Source organism: Parus major, chromosome 2, assembly GCF_001522545.3.
Source record: "Parus major isolate Abel chromosome 2, Parus_major1.1, whole genome shotgun sequence".
Taxonomy (NCBI): domain Eukaryota; kingdom Metazoa; phylum Chordata; class Aves; order Passeriformes; family Paridae; genus Parus; species Parus major.
Genome location: NC_031769.1, coordinates 33,264,188 through 33,271,051, shown reverse-complemented (window position 1 = coordinate 33,271,051; position 6,864 = coordinate 33,264,188).

Below are 6,864 nucleotides of genomic sequence, written 5' to 3'. Positions count from 1 at the left end.
GGAATCTAAGAGGGGAGGGGAGGGGGAGGGGAAAAAAAGTACTGGAAGTTTTGGGGTCATTTAGATTGGATTAGTAAAGGCTTCTTATAATGTCTATTTTTCCAATCCCCCAGGAAGAGTACCGCCGCAAGAGCCCCTCGCATGTCAACGAGCCAGTGACGCGGCGCGGCGGAGAGAGGAGTCCCGTCCCGTTCTCTGCCGCCGCAGAGGAGTTTTCCCTCACCGGGAATGCGGGGTCCTGCACGCTGCCTTCTGTCTAGTGTTTCTCTCAGATCTGTCATGCTCGATTTGGAAGGAGACTCCCTCATTCGGGATTAATTTCCAGGCAGATTGGAAAGTGTATGCCAATGGGTGTGGATGGTTTTTTTTCCTGCATGCTCCAGACGGAGATTTAAACCCTATTCTCTGTCGCTCTCTAGGTCACAGCCAGGATGCCATAAATACGCTCAAAACTTTTCAAATTTATTTATTTCTCCGAGTTTTCAGCTTTCCTTGCATCAGAAAGTTTGCATCATATGGCCAAGGCGGGATCTGGACACCGAACCCCACCTTAACGCCGAAATGCAGCCCCGTATATGAAAAGCAAACTAAACACACACATCCCCCCTTCCCAAAACGGGAAATAATAGGGGAACATTAAAACATTGCTAGAGTGATATGCTCATAAATCAGGCATTTTCCTCGAAAGTGCTAAGCCTGCAGAAGGAAAGTCACATCACACCCTCCTTCCCTGCGGGATATTTCTTTTTTCTAGTCAGTCAACAGGGTGTCAATAACTTTTGACCGGTACGGTCCAGTTAGGACTGGGAACCCACAATCAGTTTCTCTTAAAAAACCCTGAGGTCTTGACGTCCTTAAAAAAGGAAGAAAGTTTTGACATACCACGGAACAACTTAGTGCCGCAAAAAGTGATACCTAGCTCAAATGGGTGACCAAACCAGAAAACCTATTTTTAAATTTTTAATGGGTAGTGTTAACAATAATGGCGTAATTATCACTGTTTTATTAAGGCTATTTTTTACGACATGATTAGAGGTGGAAGCTTTGGAAGGAAGAGAATAATAGGCGCATTATTCTTGTGTGCAAAGACAAGCTGGTACAATGACAGCACGTAACACGTAAGTGGCGTTAAGGAGAGAGAGGACAGAGCCGTGAGTGGGATGTGCGTAGGAAAGCATGTAATGGTATTTACAGGATCCGATCCGCGACACATTTCTGCCTCCCTGTACCTCTGAATGCCCGATCCCGGCATCTCCGCGAAGAACATCTGTCTGTTCTGGATGGATTCTTTGGGTTTTTTATCTGTTGGCTGTCCGAAGCAACACCTCATTGTCATCGCATAGGTTCTGGAGATATTTACCTTGTTAAACCAAAATCTAGGGGCAGGGGGGCGTGGGGGGCGCGGGGAAGTGCACGACTCCCTCTCATAGGACATTCAGGACAAGTTTGACTGTGGAAACTAAATCTTCTGCTTTACTAATGACAGTGAGTAAATAGTGAGGAATTTGGGCTTTCGATTTCAATTCCTATCTCTCCCAGACTCGCCGAGAGCCATAAAACTGCGGCAATCTTTTAATGTTAGAAAGAGCAGTAGAAACACGAACTGCGGGGCAAACTCCTAGATTTGAAAATAGAAAGGTATTTATGGAGTAAAAATCATTCAGAGGAAGACACAGGTAAATAAAATTCGACAGTATTTCAGTGGTTCTCGTGACTAGACTTTTTTTTCTTAAAGATTTGATTTAACGAGAACTGAGCTAGCAGCCCTTCGTGCTGTGCATTTTCGAGATTTCCCCCTGCGGGTGACGGCGTCGCCTGAGACCTGGTGCTCCGAAATATCTCTTAGAGAAACACTGAGGAGTTTCAGGGGAGTGCTCAAAGGAGGAGACATAAGCGGGGATGAGGCATTATCAGGAGAAAACCGCAGGAATGCCAGAGGCGAACACACATTCTTTCACCCAATTTAGTATTTTGGTGTCCTACTTAATTTAAAACAAACTGGAGGCCCAGAAGGGGCCGAGAGGAGCGGTGCTGCCTGCCGGAACGCCGCCCCACAAGCTGCCCGCCCTCCCCGTCAGGGCTCCGGTACCGGCCCCGGCCCCACCGCCGGCTGAACGCCGGGACACCCCAGCTAATTCTCCCTTTATCCCCCCAGGTAGGCGGTAATGTCCCGGAGAGACGGTCTCCTGGCCCTTCCCTGAAGGAAATGCTTGAAACGAGGGGTATTTGCAGTGCGCTGTGTCTGCTGTAAGCAAGCGGCGCACGGCCAGAACCAGCGGCTCTCTGCGCCCTCTTGCAGCCCTGTCGCTTTCCAGCCTGGTTCTGCTCCAGTTAGGCCAAACCCTGGCATTTTTACTATGATGAGGATGTTTTTATACGGAGCCTCATGAACATGTGCAGAGAGGAGCATAGGTGTGGCTCAGAGCATTGGGCACTGACGCTAAGAGGTGGAAATTCTGCCTAGAGAAAATGGTTGAAAAAGTCCTAGCTCATATATTGGATCCTGTGGACCCTTTTCATCTCTGGGGAGGGTGTAAGAAATCCCAAAGAAAAGTTCCTTTGGAGATAAAGGTGTCCAAGGGGTACAGGATCTGCTGGGACCTCTCACCATTAGGGAAATGCCTGAAGTGGGTAACTTACTCCAGAGACCCAACAGTGTGTCTCTTGTAATGAAAAGGTGATTTCCCCTTAGATTTGAAAAGAAGCAGATTTGACCCCATGGGAAACAGGCTTGTTGCCTCTTGTTTTCTCTTTACACACATCATGAGACTCTGTTTAGAATGACAAGAAGCAGAAAGCTGTATATGAGACAAACAAATGAAGACGAGGGAAAGAAGAACAAAAAAGAAAGGGAGGGAACAGGAAGGGAACATAATGAGAAGGGGAAGAGAAAGGGGAAGGGAAGGAAAGGGGGAAGAAGTAGGAGCAGGGAAAGGGGGGAGGAAAGAAAAAGGAAACCCCAGTCACCAAGAATAGGCATCTCAATGAAAATTCTTTCACTCCTCACTGAATCTGAGTGTCCTTAAAAATAGCAGTTGCACTGATGAAAAATGCTGGTTCAAATACTGGACATCACTGTCTCATTCAACCTCTCCCCAAAACAAACACATATCAAACCTCAAATAGGGGCATGGAAGGCATGCTGAATGAAAATTGTACATAGTTTTAACAATGATAAGAGGAATGTTAACCCCTAGCTTCCAGTCCCACTTTCAAAATTCTTCACTTACAGCTAGCCAAGCTGAGAGATCTGTTCTCACGGTGCATCCTTAACAGCAGGTTTGGTGACCTAGTTTATCTTTGGCTTGTACCTCTGTACATGGCCCCCAGGGACCATGGGAAGTGAATCCACTGGCTGGATTTGTTCCACAGAAACAAAATCTCCACCCTGACTCTCTGAGCAGTGGCTAAGTGCTTCAGCACCACTGCCTGACAGAAATCCCAGCTTTGCACTCTGGGTACTGTATCCCCAGTGCCTGACCACTTTCTGTCCATCCCCCATCTGTGAAATCCATTATCCCCTGGCCAAGGACAGAGACAAGGTGGGCATCGAGACCAGCTAATGTGCACTGAGCAAAGCCTGTGACCTCCATGAGCTGTGCTGCTGAGGATCCTTCTCCTTTGGTCCATTGTTCCTCTCTGGTCTCTCAGAGTGCAGCTCTGGGCACACCATGCATGTCATGTGAGACATGCAATCAGGGCAAAAGCACAGATGTAGAAAACTTTCACAGAAAGTCATGGGCTTCTGCCAAAGAATGCAGCCCAGGAACATGTAGGAAATTCTGAGTGTCTAAAAACTTTGACCAAAGTATAGTATATATTAAATATATACTATATTATATAATATAGATATAGTACATATATATATATATATATATATATATATATACACAAAGCTTTTGGTCTAAAAAGCTTATTACCAAAATAAATAAAATACTTGGAAGCAGATTAATTTAGGTTCCTCCCACACACACACTTCTTGTTGCATACTTAAGAAGAAGGCAGAAATTTTGCAGGAACTTCTGACTGACTTCTGATCCTATTTATCACTACCAATAGTTTCCAATAAACATTTCAGCTGAGCTTTTTGGTCACTGAGGATCAGACACAGTGAAAGGATTAAGCGGGAAATGAGGCAACCTGAGTTACCCAGCGCTGTAACAGAACTGCATTAACCCCTTGATACACACACAGCAGCAATGCCGAATGTCAGCTCGCCTGTCCTCTCTATGTCCCGGCACAGAGGCACAGTGCCGGGGGATGTTTGCACTCTTTGCCTCAGAGGGCTTGTCTTTCAGGCCTCCTGCTTGCCAGGCTGAGCTGAAGGAGGAAAAAAATCTTCCTTCATACTGATCCCGAGGTGGGCCCGACCTTGACCATGTTTCATCCAGAATCGCAGAGAAAATTGAGGCCCGCATGGGCGCCCATTGTGATGGATTTCTCCCCAGGAGGTCGCACGGGATGCCCGGTGTGCAGGGTGGGTATGCTGGTCAGTGGAAAAAGGCACTGCAACTGCAGGGAGGCTGAGAGATCACCACGATTCTGCTGGGAAAAGGGGGCGTATCGATATAGCGTGGAGAGAAAAATCTGGCCACGTTCGTGTGATTGCCTGTTGTGTTGCCTGAGAACTGGCGTGAGAAAATAACAATGTCAGAAGCGAAGCCCAAGTGTCCGGGCTTAGCTGTTTCCAAAAGAGGAAACGAGCGCGTACTGGGAGGCCCCGGCAGAGAAAGGCAGGAGCTTGTTTGTCATGCAGGAGTTTGTTAGCCATGCAGGGCAGCAGTGAGCAGGGCACGGCGTAAGTACCATGAAGGCTGCAGCAGGTAGCCATGGCACACACTCGGGGCCAGCTGCTCCCTCCAGGCCTTCCCTGCGCTCTGTGGCTCTGTTTCTCTGCTTGTTGCACGCTCCTTTAGGAGCTGATCCCGGAGTCCCAGGCAAGCCTCATCGACAAAGAAGATGAGAAAGGAACACGACAGAGCCCTGGAGGAGTGGGGGCTAGAGGGAGGAAGGCGTCCCTGCCTTCCCCGGCAAGCTCAGGCCTGCGCCATTCCCACTCCCGCCCGCGCCGCATCCGTCTTACCCGCAACGCCAGTCGGCATCTCCCCTCCCTCCCACCCTCCCAGCCGGCGGTCCCTGGCTGTGATCACCGCGGCCCTACACTAACTGCTGTCTTCTTGCGCCCCCCACTGCTGATGGGCCGCAGAGATGAAAGGAGACAAGCCAGACCGCTCGCCCTCTCGCCTCCGGTTTTTTCCTTCCTTTTTTTTTTTTTTTTTTTTTTTTTTTTTTTTTTTTTTTTTTTTTTTTTTTCCCCTTGTGCCAGGAATGAGTCAATGAGAAAAAGCACGAAGACCAGGCAGCTCTTCCGACGGCTCCCGCCCGGAGTGCCAAGACTCGGGAGGCTACCCCCGCCTCCCTCCCGCGGGCAGGGAGGAACCCACCGGAGCAGCGGCCTCCCAGGCGGCCGGGTGGCATCAGCGCCGCCCCGCTCTTACCCTGCCGGGGCCACGGCTCCGCAGCCCGCGGCTAATTCGCTGCTTCTTTCAGAAATTACGTCATCCTCACCATCAGCGTCCCTCAAGGTCAAGAACATTTTGCCCAGACTAACTTAAAAGTCTCGGAAAACGCGCCCGGGGAGAGAAAGAGCTGCTGCAGGTATAAGAGGCGAGGAACTCACACAGGTCCTTCTAGGGCGGTACCCGGGGAAGTCGGGGCAGCATGCTTGGCCGGAGCAGCTTGGCACTCTCTGCTGCTCTCAAAGGGTCTCCGGAAAACCAGCCTTTGTCTCAAGCAGTCAGGTGTTTAGATGTCTGGAGCCAGAATACAACGAAATAAATATGCCTCTGCTTTAATCGAGTTCATTGACTTCTTCTAGGACATGATATGTTCTCGCTGTTTAGATCCGTGGTGTGGGCCATACCCTGTGTGTACATACATAGATACACACGACCACATATATATGGCATATCTGCTCGTGATCGTCCCCCTCTTGCTCTTTCATTAAAATGCAGTTTCCAAAAAACTGCTCAAATCCAGAAAGACTGCATCTAGGCACCAGTATATACATGCCTTTTACTATGCATACACGGTAACCTGTCGGGGTTTGTCATTCTTAGTCCACAAAACTCGTTTTGAATGCTTTTGGTCTTGCTGCCAACCAGCATTTTAAAAATAAATAAATAAATAAAAATAAAAGGTATCATTAATAATCAAAGTATGTGGAAGAAGTCCCACGGGCTGCTCCTTTCTCTTTTAGTGCCTTTGTTACGATATTTCTAGCCCCGTAGGAAGCACAAATGACTTTGCTGGATTAATGTCCTTCCTTGGGCAGCACTGTAACAGGATGATTCTGTAGGGTAAACTTTGAAACACCTTTATATTTGAGGCTTATTCTCAAATATTATGGGGGTTATTCTCCGCCTATAGCTCTGCTCTCTAGAAGAGGATCATGGGATTCAGCCCCCATCCATGTTTTTGGAGAGTGAGCGGGACGCTTTCCCGGATGCTGGGGGAGATCCGAGGGCGGGAGGGCGATGGGACCCGCCGGCGCTAACGCCCATCCCCAGGGGTGGGGATAACATTTCAGACACTGCAGTTCTTCATCAAAAGTCCAACCTGTCCTATGGAATTGGTATTTTTCTCGAGAAAAGGGAAAAAAAAACAAAAAGGAGGAAAAAAAAGGCAAAAAGGAGAAGGGGAAGGCAAGGGCAAGGGCAAGGGGAAAGGGAAGGGGGAGAGGGAGAAGGAGAAGGAGAAGGAGAGGGAGAGGGAGAGGGAGAGGAAACTCGAGGAGAGAGAAGAGAAGAGAAGAGAAGAGAAGAGAAGAGAAGAGAAGAGAAGAGAAGAGAAGAGAAGAGAAGA